Raw genomic sequence first — 13,635 nt, 5'->3', positions numbered from 1 at the left:
AAACAGACAAACTAGAACTCTACTCGGATCTACAAGATGCAGAGCTGGGGACTGAACTCTTGACTTCATGCAGGCAAGTCCTAGTTCTATGCTGTTCTGCTGGGTTGTCTCTCCGGTTCTCCAGCATCCATAGGAAAAGTAAAGAAGTGATAATGACTGCAAACAGGAACAGAATCTCAAGCAGAGTTGACTCTAAGGAACTTAAGGAAGGGTGCACGATGAGGTAGAGCTATGGCTTGAGATGGACCTCTCCTGTGTCTCTAGGCAGATTGATTGAAATGTGCCCCGCCAGAACCATACAGAAACAGGGCAGATCTGCTTCCTGCAGACTTTCTCTGAGCCCCGGGACACTGGGTATCAGATGTGTCTCTGCTTGTTTCTTTGTCTCCCAGCTGGTGTGTGTGCTTACACGGCAAGTTTAATGGGGGAGATGCAGAGGGTCAGGAACTGAAGACACCCACCCTCCCCCTGTGCTACCACCCAAGTGTCCCTTCCTCCTGAGAGGGAGTGGGAGTTGGAGATTCTGAATGCAGGTGCCTGTCTGCATCAAATGGGGGGGGGGTGCACGTGGAGGCAGCGTGGAAATTCATCTCAGAGCTCCTACATGCCACACAGCGTTGCACAGACTCCCCCAACACAGGCTCACTCTCCAGGAAGAAGAAGAATTTGGGTTCTAGGACAGACAGACAAGATTCAGCTGTGGAAGGTGACCTCGCCCACTCTTTCTTCCTGGGCTTTGCAGACATCAGTCCACCTGCGGTTCTTGATTCTGAATTACCTGGTAGACTAGAGGCACCATGGTCTAGAGCATGAGGTGGGTTGGTGGGAGGGGACAAGAGTCAGAGGAGACCATGTGTGCACGTGCGTTTGTGAATCTGCATGCGTGCACTGTGTGCTCATACACATGCATTTTGTATAAACGTGTGTCTGTGCATACAGACATGTGTGGACTGTGTCATGTATGTGCACGTGGACGGATTTGCACATGTTTGAATATGTGTGTTCATGCATGCATTAGTGGATTCTGTGTCTGCATCTTTGTATTGGTGCTCCTGACCATGTGACTCTGCATGTGTGTACACGCACGTGTGTTCATGCAGGTTTGCATGTGAACACACATGTACTCACACGTACACTACAGTGTATGTGTGTTTGTACATAGGTGCACAGACATGCAATATCAGTCATACACGTGTGGTCGTGTGTGCATATTTGCATTGTGCAGGCATGCGAGTTGGTGTGTGCGTATGTGTAAACGTGTGAGCAGCGAGAGTGTAATTCCACACAGTTTTCACCATCTTAGTCCCGCATCCCTCCATTGCTTCCATCGGAAACTGCAGTGGTTCTCCCAAGGTTACAGATACGGGCTGGCTATTATTTCCAGGACCAGATTTATGTATAGTCCTGGAAATAATAGCCCTCTGGTCCTGCCTTCTCTTGCACTCTCAGTCACACCTACACCTATTGCTACTACCTCTCAGTGCCCTTCCTTTTAATTTTTTCAATCTACTCTCTCTGTGTGCTTTCCTTCATGTTCTAAGGACCACACCCTCCTGAGCCACCTGCCCTGGAGCCCTCCCATCCTGACCCTTGACCCTGACCGTGAGAAATTTCAGTCACTCTCTCAGCTCCACCAGCACAGCATCTGCAAAACGTGCCTCCATTCCATAGCTGGGGCAGGACGGAGTGTCTGGTCCAGCTGGGGGTCCCAGGAACCGTGACTGAGCCTGGCCTCTGGACCTTGCAGAAGGCCCATCTCAGTTCAACATCCAGAACTTTCTCTGGGATCATGTCCTAATTCTCCCCCAGATAAAGCAGCTCGATCTGAACATATCTACCCCCCCCCCCAGTGGTCCAAGTTTCACCCCATCCATTTTCCAATGACAGAGGACTCATTAGACAGCATGGCTGCCAATGACAGAGGACTCATTAGACAGCATGGCTGATGAATTTCTAATGAAGCCTGGGAGGGAGGGAGGGTCCTCCCCAAAAACAGATGCTGCAAAAATAGCCTAAGCCATTCAGACAGCCGCATAATATGAGGGTGGGATGCACTTGGGGCCAGTGTCAATTTCCATAATGTATGGAAATGGTTTTTCCCTTCCTTTAATGACCAGGGTGCTCCATTAGGAGCCTCCCCCCCCCCTGCCCCTTCCTTTCTTTGTCCCTTCAAATTAGAAACCATGGCATCATTCTAAGGGTTTTGTTTTAATCCCATTGAGTGCTTTGAATGACAGTCTCTGTGTTGTTTTGATGTGGCTTGGAGAGAAATCCTGGGTAGGCAGCTTGGGCTGGAGTAAGGAGCCCACACTGAGAAGGGCTTCCCCTTTGCTCCCTGGTAGAGACAGGCAGACTTCTTGCTCCCAGAGGCCTTTCTGTTGTCCTTTCAGTGTCCCTAATCTGATCTGGGAGTTCAGGGACCAGAAGCCAGGACCCTGAACTCCATTGTGTCTCAGGGTTGAGAGAAATTTCTTTCTTCTTTTTTTTTTTTTCAATTTTATTTATAAAAAGGAAACACTGACAAAACCATAGGTTTAGAGGGGTACAACTTAACACAATTCTGACCACCAGAACTCTGTATCCCACCCCCTTCCATGATAGCTTTCCTATTCTTTATCCCTCTGGGAGTATGGACCCAAGGTCATTGTGGGATGCAGAAGGTGGAAGGTCTGGTTTCTGTAATTGCTTCCCTGCTAAACATGGATGTTGGCAGGTCAATCTATACACCCAGTCTGCCTCTTGAGAGAGATTTCTTTCAAACATACTCACCATGTTTGCTGAGGTCTGGAGATGGTACACACATGGGACATCCCACAGTGAGACAGTGTCATCTCTGTGACTCCCAACCAGAATTCCAACAGAGCATTTATTATCAAAAGTCTGCAGTAAAACGACCTCCCCAATGCCTCCCCTCCCCAGAGCCTTACTTCACTAGGAAAGACAGAGACGGGATGGGGTTGTGGATCCACCTGCCAATGTCCATGTCCAGCAGAGAATCAGTTACAGAAGCCAGAACTCCCACCTTCTGAACTTCATAAAGAATTTTGATCCAGGGCAGGGGTAGAGAGCATAATGGTTATGCAAAGAGACTCTCATGTCTGAGGCTCCAAGTCACAGGTTCAATCCCCTGTACTGCCATAATCCAGAACTGAGGGGGAAAAAAAAAGGAATTTTTGTCCATACTCCCAGAGGGAGACATGATAAGGGAAACTGATCAGAAGGCTCAGAACCACAACTCTATCATGACCGGGAGAAAGAAGAGCAAAAAAAGAAAGTCACTCCACAGAAGTAATAATAAATGTAGGTGTGACTTAGAAGGGAAGAGAAGGCAGGGCCAGAGAGAAAAATGAGCAAGTATATATGACTACAGATAGTTATAGAAATAATAGTCAAGTCATATCTGTGACCTTGGGAGAACCACTGCAGTTTCCAGAGGAAACTCTGGTGGTGGGAATGGTGTGGAATTATACCCCTGTTATTGCATAATTTTTAAAGTCAGTATTAAATCACTAATTTTTTTTTTAAAAAGCCTGCATTACATCAGAGCACGGAACAAGAAACATCAGAAATGTGTTTTCGGGCACAGAGATGATGATATCTAATACACGTGTCAGGGCGCTGCTGTGTGACCCTGGTTCTGAATTAGGCATTCACTGTGTTCGAGTCGTGCACTCCATGACCTGTGAGGACGGTGGTGTTTGTCCCGGGTGCAGCTTTGGGCCTTTTTCTTTGGGGCCTGTTGGCCCAAACTGCTCCTTCACTTAAGACAAATAAAGAAGATAAATAAGAGTGGGATTGTGTTGTGACACTGCCCCTGACTGGGACTTTGGGCTTGATTAGCACACAGCTGGCGGATTAGTAATTACTGTGGGGCTGATGTCAGGCTGACTGACCTCAGGACTGAACTTAAGCACCTGCCAGGTGGAAGTCACGCTCTGATCCTGTACTCTCCCAGCTCCGGGCTTCCCGGGTTCCCCACACGGCTGCTTCTCCTGGGAGCTGAACACGTGTAACTGGGCTAGCTGGTAAACTTAGCTCAAGACTTTCCTCTGTGGCCATAATGAGTAACCAGCTTCTCTGTTGGTAACTGCTATCTTGCTCTACCTAAAATATGCCTTTCTGCACTGCTGTAGCGCCATGAAAGAAACCTGACTGTTTTACTCCTGCCAAGCCCTGCTCCCGTGAAGTCTTTTTAGCTTTTTTAATGACGATAGTACTGCACAGCAGCTATTTTTGCACCTTGATGGAACTTGGACTGGGTTTGGTGTCTTGCATGGAAGTAAAGGACTGGGGGTGGGGCATGGGGCGGGGACTGGTGACAGATGAGGGAGGGGACCTGAGTTGGGGGAAGAGCTTTCTTTCTTTTATTTTAATAAATATTTATTTATTCCTTTCTGTTGCCCTTGTTTTATTGTTGTAGTTATTACTGTTGTTATTGATGTCATTGTTGTTGGATAAAACAGAGAGAAATGGAGAGAGGAGGGGAAGACAGAGAAGGGGAAAGATAGACACCTCTTGTGAAACAACTCCTGGGGGGGAGAGTGTTTGGCAGAAAACTAAGAAATACTGCACATGGACCAACAACTGTATTTACTCTAAATCATTATTCCCCAGGGGCTGGGTGGTGGCATACCTGGTTGAGCGCACATGTTACATTGTGCAAGGACCCAGGTTCAAGCCCCTGGTCCCCACCTGCAGGGAGGAAGCTTCACAAGTGGTGAAGCAGGGCTGCAGGTGTTTCTCTGTCTCTTTCCTATCTCCCTATCTCCCACTTCCTCTTGATTTCTGGCTGTCTCTATCAAATAAATAAAGATAATTTAAAAAAAAATTTTTTTTAAATCATTATTCCCCCAATTAAAAAAAACACAATAAATAAATATTACAAAACAAACAGGAAAAATGGTTAAAATATAAAATGTTCCAGAGTCATATACAAGTAGATGCATAAGAAACAAGGTCCAGAACATGTATGTTGTTATTGTTTTGGTTGTTTTCATTGTTTCCCAATGTGCCATTTCGGAGCCTCTGTTTCCTTTGAGATTGTTCTGTTTTGTTTACATTACTTTATGTAAATATAAATTCAGAAGGCTTAGCCAAAAAGCACATAACCCACTCTTGGAAGATAGCTGCCCTCACCACAACAGCCCATAACCTACTTTTAGAAGCAGAGATCTTTTCTGTTTTACATTCTCTGAAATAAGTGATACAATTAACAAAAAACTTGAACTCTTCAGGCATTGAGAGTCACCCCTTAGGTAATGCATGGATCAGAGAGAACATGAAAACTGGAATTAGACGCTTTTAGGAGACGGTGAAATGAACACTTTATACCAAGCCTACAGCACAGTGCAGAAGCTCTGGCTACCCTTAACTATTAAAAAAAAGATGGCCTTTGAAGAGTGCCTGGGCTCATTTCAGTGGAGGGGTGGTGGGGGGGGAAGGCCAGCATGCAAAGTCTAAACAAGGAGAAATATATCAATGATGTTAGGAAGGCAACATGAAAGTAATAAATAATAATAAATAGTAAACCCAAATATGTCTTTTAAGAAATCACCAAGAAATATAGACAGGTAGTTCTAGAAATGATAGTCAGTTCATCTCTGTGCCCTTGGGAGAACCACTGCGGTTTCCAGTGGACAGAAGGGGGGGGAACGGGGTGGAGTTAGACCCCTGTTCTCGTGTAAATTTATAAATCAATATTGAATCACTAATAAGGCAGATAAAACCATTCTAACTTCACTTTGAAATTAAAAAGAAGAGGAAGGAGGAAAAGGAGGGGGAGGAGAAGGAGGAGGAGGGGGGGAGAAGGACGAGGAGGAGGAGGATGAGAAAGAGGAGAATGAAGAGGAGGGGAAATAAACAAGGTGGGGAGAGCTCTGACAAGCTTCATCAGGCCTGTTAGTGGGGTGAGGAGGGAGCCACCCACTGTTAGCAAGCAAAATCAAACCACCATCCACTGCAAGGAAGCAAAAGATGTTTATTCACGAATTTGAATCTGGGCCGAGAGGTGACTGACAGCAGTCCACCAGCTCGACCACGAACAGAGCTCAAACCACACAATTTATAGGATTTCAGAGCACACTCTAAGGGGGGGGGGGTTATGCAAAACAAGGATTTTGCAACTTATTCAATGGTACTTTATAGAAAATGCAGGATCTAATCATTTCAAACATTGCAACACGCTAAGCAACCTATAGAATTTGTCTAATTTCAAGCCTCTATGTAAAATAGGGTTACCACACTTTTAGTTATCGACTAAGACCATCTGGCCTCAGGCGGTTGAGTTTCATCAGCCTTGAGCTGACTTGGGTTTGTGGCTAGGCTAGCTATTTCCTCTAAGATAAAACTGGCGACTTGCCCCTGCATAGGGGTAGTGACTTTCACCCTGTGTAGGGGGTACAGGAACTTTCCATCTCACACTATAAGCAGAAAAGCAACTATACTCAAAACTTTAAAACTACTGCATCTAACATTCCCCACTAATCTTAGCCGAGAATTAAATCTTTGATTCATCTTCTTCCTCTTCCTCTGTAAAAACCTCAGTATATCTTGTTTCAAGGAGCATTACCTTCTCTGATTGTCTCCATATCAGGGAGATCAGTGACCTAAGTAAAAGGGTCCTAGAATAAATATTAAGAGCAGGATGACTAGGGGTCCCGCTAGAGCGCTAACCAGAGTAGTTAGCCAGAGGGACCAGGAGAACAAATTTTCATACCAGTTGCTCTCACTCTTAAAAAGATCTTCCCTATCTTTTATCATTATTATTATTATTACTATTATTATTATTATTTTCAGTAAACTGGATCTGTATCTGGTTGCATCTACCCACTGGATGTACCTTGTAGAGCGGGCGGCAAGTGACAGTGCCCCATTGTGCATAAATTCAGATCCTAGTGATCTGAAGTCCCCCACACATTTAACTGCAATATAGTCATTTTTAACTGGAGGTGTCCATGACTTCTGGTCCTTTACAGTCTTTACCAGATTGTAGAGGTCAAAGATTAAGTCTGGATACCAGGTTCCAACTGGGTGGAGTCCCATCTTGAGATGCAATCACGTCTCTGGTGTCCGGATAGCCATGTCAGGTTGAGGGTTGATGTGTCTGCTTCCCGACAGATTGAGGTTGCCAACTCCCAATGCCTACCACTGGTGGCTTCTGTTGAGCTAGTGACTGGTCTTTTCCAAAGGCTTGTAGCACAGCATTCTAATTGTCCTGCAATATAGGCTGGAGATCTGTAAGAACTTGGTAACAGTTGTGGGATAGATCAGAGACAAGAGCATCACAGATCATGACAGCAGCAGTCTACCAAAAGCCATTTCAAAGGGAGACAGTTTGTTTACAAATGGGAAGCAGTACACTCTCAGAAGGGCCTGAGCCAGGAGCCATACCCATTCCCTGCCAGTTTCAAGGGTTAGTTTAGTTAAAGTCTCCTTTAGGGTCTAATTTACCTCTCTACCTGCCCAGAGATATGGGGTTCATTAGCACAATGAAATTTCCAATTTGTTCCCATTTCTCGGGCCACTAACTGAGACACAAAAACAGTGAATGTCTATGTCTGCTTACCAGAACCAATGGTGAGAGGGAACTCTCCACCTGGGCACTATTTTATCTAAAATTTTCCTGCTCACCATCTATGCCCCCTCAGACTTATTGGGTAAATCTCTACCCAACCTGAAAATGTGTCTATAAATATCAGCAAGTACTTATACCCAAAAGTCTCTGATTTTACTTCTGTAAAATCTATTTAGTCTCCATTCCTAATCTCTTGCCCATCTTATCTTACTCCTTACTGTATCCAGGGTCCTTTGGAAGCAGAGAGTCTAGTAGAATCAATGCCAGGGCTGGCCCTGCTTGCTGTGTAGCTGCAAAAGCGGCTTCATCTGCCCTCCAGTTTCTTTTCTGATGTCCAGAACAATGGGTCACAGCTGCTTCTTGCAGGCTCCATGTGGCCTCCAGTAGGTTCCTTGTGCTGGATCATCTTCCTGGTGGGAGTCAGGAATCTTCCCTCCCCACGTGCTCCATGCACATGCCATGTAGCAAAGGCATACCTCTTTGCAGCCTTTTTTTTTTTGGGGGGGGGCTCAGGATCCATCTCCAACACCAAGGTGGCAGGGTTCAGGCTGGTGGCAGCACTGAATTTCACTCATGGTCGGTCTAGGAACAGAGCTTGGTAGAAGGTTAGATGGGCATTGGACTTGCCCCAGTGATGGCTTGTCTGCTTTCCTTACCAGCTGTGCCACAGGTGCTATTGTCCTCAGGCATTTTTGTCCATCCATCAGCCACTGGGCCCCATATTTGACAAATAGGCAACGGGCCTGTGTCATGGCCCAAGTTTCTTTTGGGTCAGCACTCCCCAGCTTATGCCTTTAAGTTCATCCACCAGCAGTCTAAATGGCTTGTTGGTAAAACAGCCTTTCTTCCAGTGTCCTTTCTCTTTGCAGTAACATCACTGATCTTTCTCTACCCTTAGCCCCATCTTTCTGACTTTCCTTTTCCCTCTGGGCACTGCCCCAACTTTCTCTTTCTTTCTTTTCAAAGTCTAATGTCAAAACATTTGCCAACTTCTTAAAAACCCTCTGAGCAATCTCTCAGCTTTCTTTTAAATCTTTCTGTCTTCTGTAACTTTCTTCTAATACCTGGGGCGGATTTGAGCAACAAAAGGCCAAATTTGGTGCCATTCTATTTACCTTAGAGAGATTTGTGGGCCATTTTACTGCTCCTTGGAGACCCCCTAAGAGAACCTGGCAGTATGATTGAAGGGGTATCACTGCTGTACTCGTACATTTGTAACCAGTAAGACATACACAAAACCAAATTAAGAGCTTACAAAAATTGACAATCTAATGACCAGAATTGGTCTATACATCTCTATATAATTTTAGAAGGCCTTTTTAACAAACAGATATACCAGTATAGTATATAAAGTCAATACCCAATTTGTTGACATGATAAAATGATTGCCATCTTTTAGCATTATTTTAAACTGCTTAGACAGTTTAAGCACACTATTATAACTTAGTTTACTAAGATCTTTACTCATCACAAGGCTATCATGAGTAGGCATAGATATAAAACTCTTAATAGATTTTACCCCTTAGAACACTAATATGGCAACTTAAAAGGTTAAAATAGACCTCATAACTTAAATATTCAAAATAACAATTTTGTTAAATCAGGATTTGCCAAAACAAATCTTCTATCAGACCAAAAACACCATTTACCAAGAATAAATCTCTGACAGTCTTAAAACAAACCAGATAATTTTTAAAAGCAGAAAGGTATAAAGAGGAAAACCAGAGCAAAAGCCTCAGGCTAGAAAATCATTAATATAACCACTGTGTTATTTTTCACTCACCTAAGCCAGTTCTACTTCTTTAGTTGAGAAGGTATGTTAAAACTTTTACATGTCAATAACCTTTCTGCCATTTCCACACAGGAGATAGAGACACATCTTCAGTGTGTGATACCTAACTTGAGAGGCTCTGTTTGAATTTTAAAGAGCATACATTTAAACGTTATCTTTTTAACCTCCTGTAGCAATTCCCATAACCAGGATCTCTAAACCAAATTCAGTTTAACTAATTTTTTTTTAAACTTTAAACAAACTCTAAATACTTAGAGAATTAACACATACTAGTGACAATGCTTCTCAAAACATCTCCAGTGTCAGACAAATGCCAAATTTGCTGTGGACCAATATCCACAAAACAGTTCACAGGACATTTTGGGGGCCCTCTAGAATGTACTGGAACTTTTTCAGTTAAATACACAGATAATTTGCATATCAATTTGGAGAAGAATTGTCACATTAAATACTTAAGACTTTAAATATTTAGCTGCCTTAGCAAATTAATTTTTACCTTTATGTTACCACATAAGAACTGTGTTGAAAACTCTTTTTTCTTAAAAGGACTTTGATAAGAATGCAGCTTTAAAGTTACTTACACTTTTAACCTTAAGATTAACGTTTCTCAGGCCATAAAAACAAACCTAAAACATGCATATAAACATGTAGTCTATAACACACAAGAGGAGAAAACTTTTATTATCGAGATATATCATAGTCACCTTTTATATCATTTAGATATCTGGGGCTGATTGCTTAAGGGAAAAGAGCAGCTTTTAACCAGTACAGACACATCTTAGCAACATATCTGGTCGAACACAAATTCAGATCTGCACTCACACAGTTTTCAAGATGAAACATCTCACATTTATACACTAAGATTTTTTTAACCAACAGCTCTTAGGACAACCTTAACTAGCCCTAGAAAAAAACAAGGAGGAAGAAACAAATTTTTTCTGCTTCTCTCCATGAGAAGCCCAAGAGGACCAAGGACTGTTTCCAGACATCTCTAGTCAGCTCATCTTCACAAAAACTCTTGTTGTGCCCATCTTAAGAGTTATCCTGACCAAGTTTCCTCCAAAATGGGTCACACACCAAAGAATTCAGTCATTCGAAACACTCACCCACAAAACATAGTTTGTCAGTCAGTGCTGAAGATCAGGCTAGGTCCAGACCAAAACAGCAAAAGGCCAGGAATTAGGTACTTCAAAGAGAAAAGCTAAAATTACCAAGGAGCCTGTTCTCCCAGCTGGGGAGTGTCAGAAACCAAACCCTAATGGAAGAGGAGAACAACGAGAATATCTAGTACAACAATGATTAGGATAACAGATAACAGGGAAACTCAGCTGCTATGAGTGGTCAGAAAGCTTTAAATGTTGGGGAGCTCATGAGCTGGCCTGGCGTGCCCCTGCAGCTGGGACCCGAACAGCGGCTGGGGAGGGAACCGGACAGACTAACAGATGGCCGGAAGGCTGCTGGGGCCCGGTTCGACTGGGCGGCCATCCCCCTTCTACACACCTTCACTGGAGTGGATAAAGCCACACGCACACTAGCACTAGCACCCATCTGCACCCACGGGCCCGTCCCAGGTGACAGCTGCGCCGAGACAGGGCGGGGTGTCGCCTCTGCACTAGAGCTGCTGCCTGGGCCCGGCTCCTGGCCCCGTCTGCGACCAGCCCACCGGACTCCTGTGCGGGCGGGGTGGCGCCCTCAGGGTCCAACCTGGGCCGGCCTGAGGACACGCTTCTGCTACTCAGGCTTAATAGAGAGACATAGACAAGGCAAAATTCAGCTGGTAACTTCAGGCCGGAACCAAATCTGGTCCCATCGCTCTGAGATAATTTTCTAATGTTGACCAAAAAGACACAAGGACACAAAAAACACAGAAACACAGACGGGCTAATAAACAGACAAGCGCGCTTAGACAAATTCTCCTGGCTGGCTCGCCAAAAATGTCTAGACATTACCTCTCCCAGGATTCCATGTCCGGGGTTGCCCTGATTTCATGGGGCTTCATTCACACTTTTTCTCACCCTCCGGCCGGCGCTACTAAGATATTACAAGCCAAGCCTTCAGGAATCACCGGAGAGTAGCTCCTGCCAGACTCTGTCAGTTGCACTGGCAAGGTCAATCTCTTCACGAATCACCAAAGTTTAGAGAAGAGGAGAGGCCACAAAAAAAAAGTAGAGGGAGAGAGAGACAACCACAGAGAAGAGGAGCCAGTCCTGCCACGACAGCTCCCCCCTGGAGCCGCTGCCAGCAGTGGGGCCAAACAGTAGGAGCCAATCCTGCCACAAAAAGCTCCTGAGCCCCCTGGGCAGTGCGGTTCCCGTTGCAGCCTTTGTTGGTGGCTGCAGTACCATTGAACCAGTGCCAAACCCCAGTCCTCTGACTGTGCAGGCCTCTGCCCCCACGTCTGGCCTGGCTATACTGGCACCTGACCTCTGACTTCTGTCCTCGTCCCTACAGTCCATCAGACTTCAGTCTCAGGAATTACCCAGCCTTAGTGTGGCATGGCACACCCCACACTAGTTCGGGAGCGAGACCCTGGCCAGCCGGTCTCTTCCTGCTCCCCTTCCTGCAACCGAGAGGCCGTCACCTCTGGTGCTGAGGCTGGGATTACTGTGGCGTCCCACAATCCACAAGCCTCTACCCAATCCGCGGAGACAAAACACAAGATGGTACCGTGCACTAAAATCAGGCTTGACTTACTGGCGCCGGGCAGAGCCTCCAAGGCCTCCTAGGGTCAGGACCCGGGATGGGGTGTCTTCAGGAATCCCCGTCTGAGGAGATTTCACTGGAGCCTCCAAATGTTAGCGAGCAAAATCAAACCACCCCCCCTGGCTCCCCACCTGCAGGGGAGTCGCTTCACGGGCGGTGAAGCAGGTCTGCAGGTATCTATCTTTCTCTCCCCTCTCTCTCTGTCTTCCCCTCCTCTCTCCATTTCTCTCTGTCCTATCCAACAACAAAGCAACGTCAACAATGGCAATAATAACTGCAACGAGGCTGCAACAACTAGGGCAACAAAAAGGGCGAAAAATGGCCTCCAGGAGCGGTGGATTCATGGTGCAGGTACCGAGCCCAGCAATAACCCTGGAGGAAAAAAAAAAATCAAACCACCATCCACTGCAAGGAAGCAAAAGATGTTTATTCATGAATTCGAATCCAGGCCGAGAGGTGACTGACAGCAGTCCACCAGCTCGACCACGAACAGAGCTCAAACCACACAATTTATAGGATTTCAGAGCACACTCTAAGGGGGGGGGGTTATGCAAAACAAGGATTTTGCAACTTATTCAATGGTACTTTATAGAAAATGCGGGATCTAATCATTTCAAACATTGCAACACGCTAAGCAACCTATAGAATTTGTCTAATTTCAAGCCTCTATGTAAAATAGGGTTACCACACTTTTAGTTATTGACTAAGACCATCTGGCCTCAGGCGGTTGAGTTTCATCAGCCTTGAGCTGACTTGGGTTTGTGGCTAGGCTAGCTATTTCCTCTAAGATAAAACTGGTGACTTGCCCCTGCATAGGGGTAGTGACTTTCACCCTGTGTAGGGGGTACAGGAATTTTCCATCTCACACTATAAGCAGAAAAGCAACTATACTCAAAACTTTAAAACTACTGCATCTAACACCCACCACTCTGAGTGCAGACACAGGGAGATGGGACCAGTTCAGGGAACCCTGCAGATTCTCAAGGAAACTGGTCTTGTTGGAGAATATTCCTCTTCTGAAACATTTAAACTTAACTATGCTTTTTTCCTCTTCTTTTTTATATTTTTATATTTATTTGTTTATTCCCTTTTGTTGCCCTTGTTGTTTTATTGTTGTAGTTTTTATTGATGTTGTTGTTGGATAGGACAGAGAGAAATGGAGAGAGGAGGAGAGAAAGATAGACACCTGCAGACCTGCTTTGGATTGACCTTCTCGTGGTGCATCCCGTGAGTACCCATTCATTGGGAAAACTGACGATCCTTCCTAGCCGACTGAATCCACATGGATCCCAGTCACTTTCAAAGCCAGCAACAAGCAGCTCCTGACAGCTTTGCTGTTGACTGGCTACAGAAGAAGGGCAAACGCTAGAAGAAGAAGAACTGCTTGTGACTCCCCTGCAGGTGGGGAGCCAGGGGCTCAAAGCAGGATCCTTACACCAGTCCTTACGCTGTTCACCACCTATGTTAACCTGCTGCGCTACCACCCTACTTCCCGATTTTTTCCTCTTAAAAAACTTTATTATAATTATATTTTGTTAACATTTTCATTAGTGAGTTAATGTTTTGT

At 45.1% G+C, this 13,635-nt stretch overlaps 1 long non-coding RNA gene across 2 annotated transcripts in view; it reads left to right on the top strand.

Moving 5' to 3' along the window:
- The window catches only part of LOC132538586 (uncharacterized), an 890,943-nt gene that overhangs the window by 529,030 nt on the left and 348,278 nt on the right, over positions 1-13,635 (top strand). The window lies entirely within an intron of this gene.

The sequence above is a fragment of the Erinaceus europaeus genome, chromosome 5 (assembly GCF_950295315.1).
Source record: "Erinaceus europaeus chromosome 5, mEriEur2.1, whole genome shotgun sequence".
In the NCBI taxonomy this organism is placed as follows: domain Eukaryota; kingdom Metazoa; phylum Chordata; class Mammalia; order Eulipotyphla; family Erinaceidae; genus Erinaceus; species Erinaceus europaeus.
The sequence above is the reverse complement of the archived record's forward strand: the minus strand, read 5'-3'. Positions and strand labels throughout refer to the sequence as shown.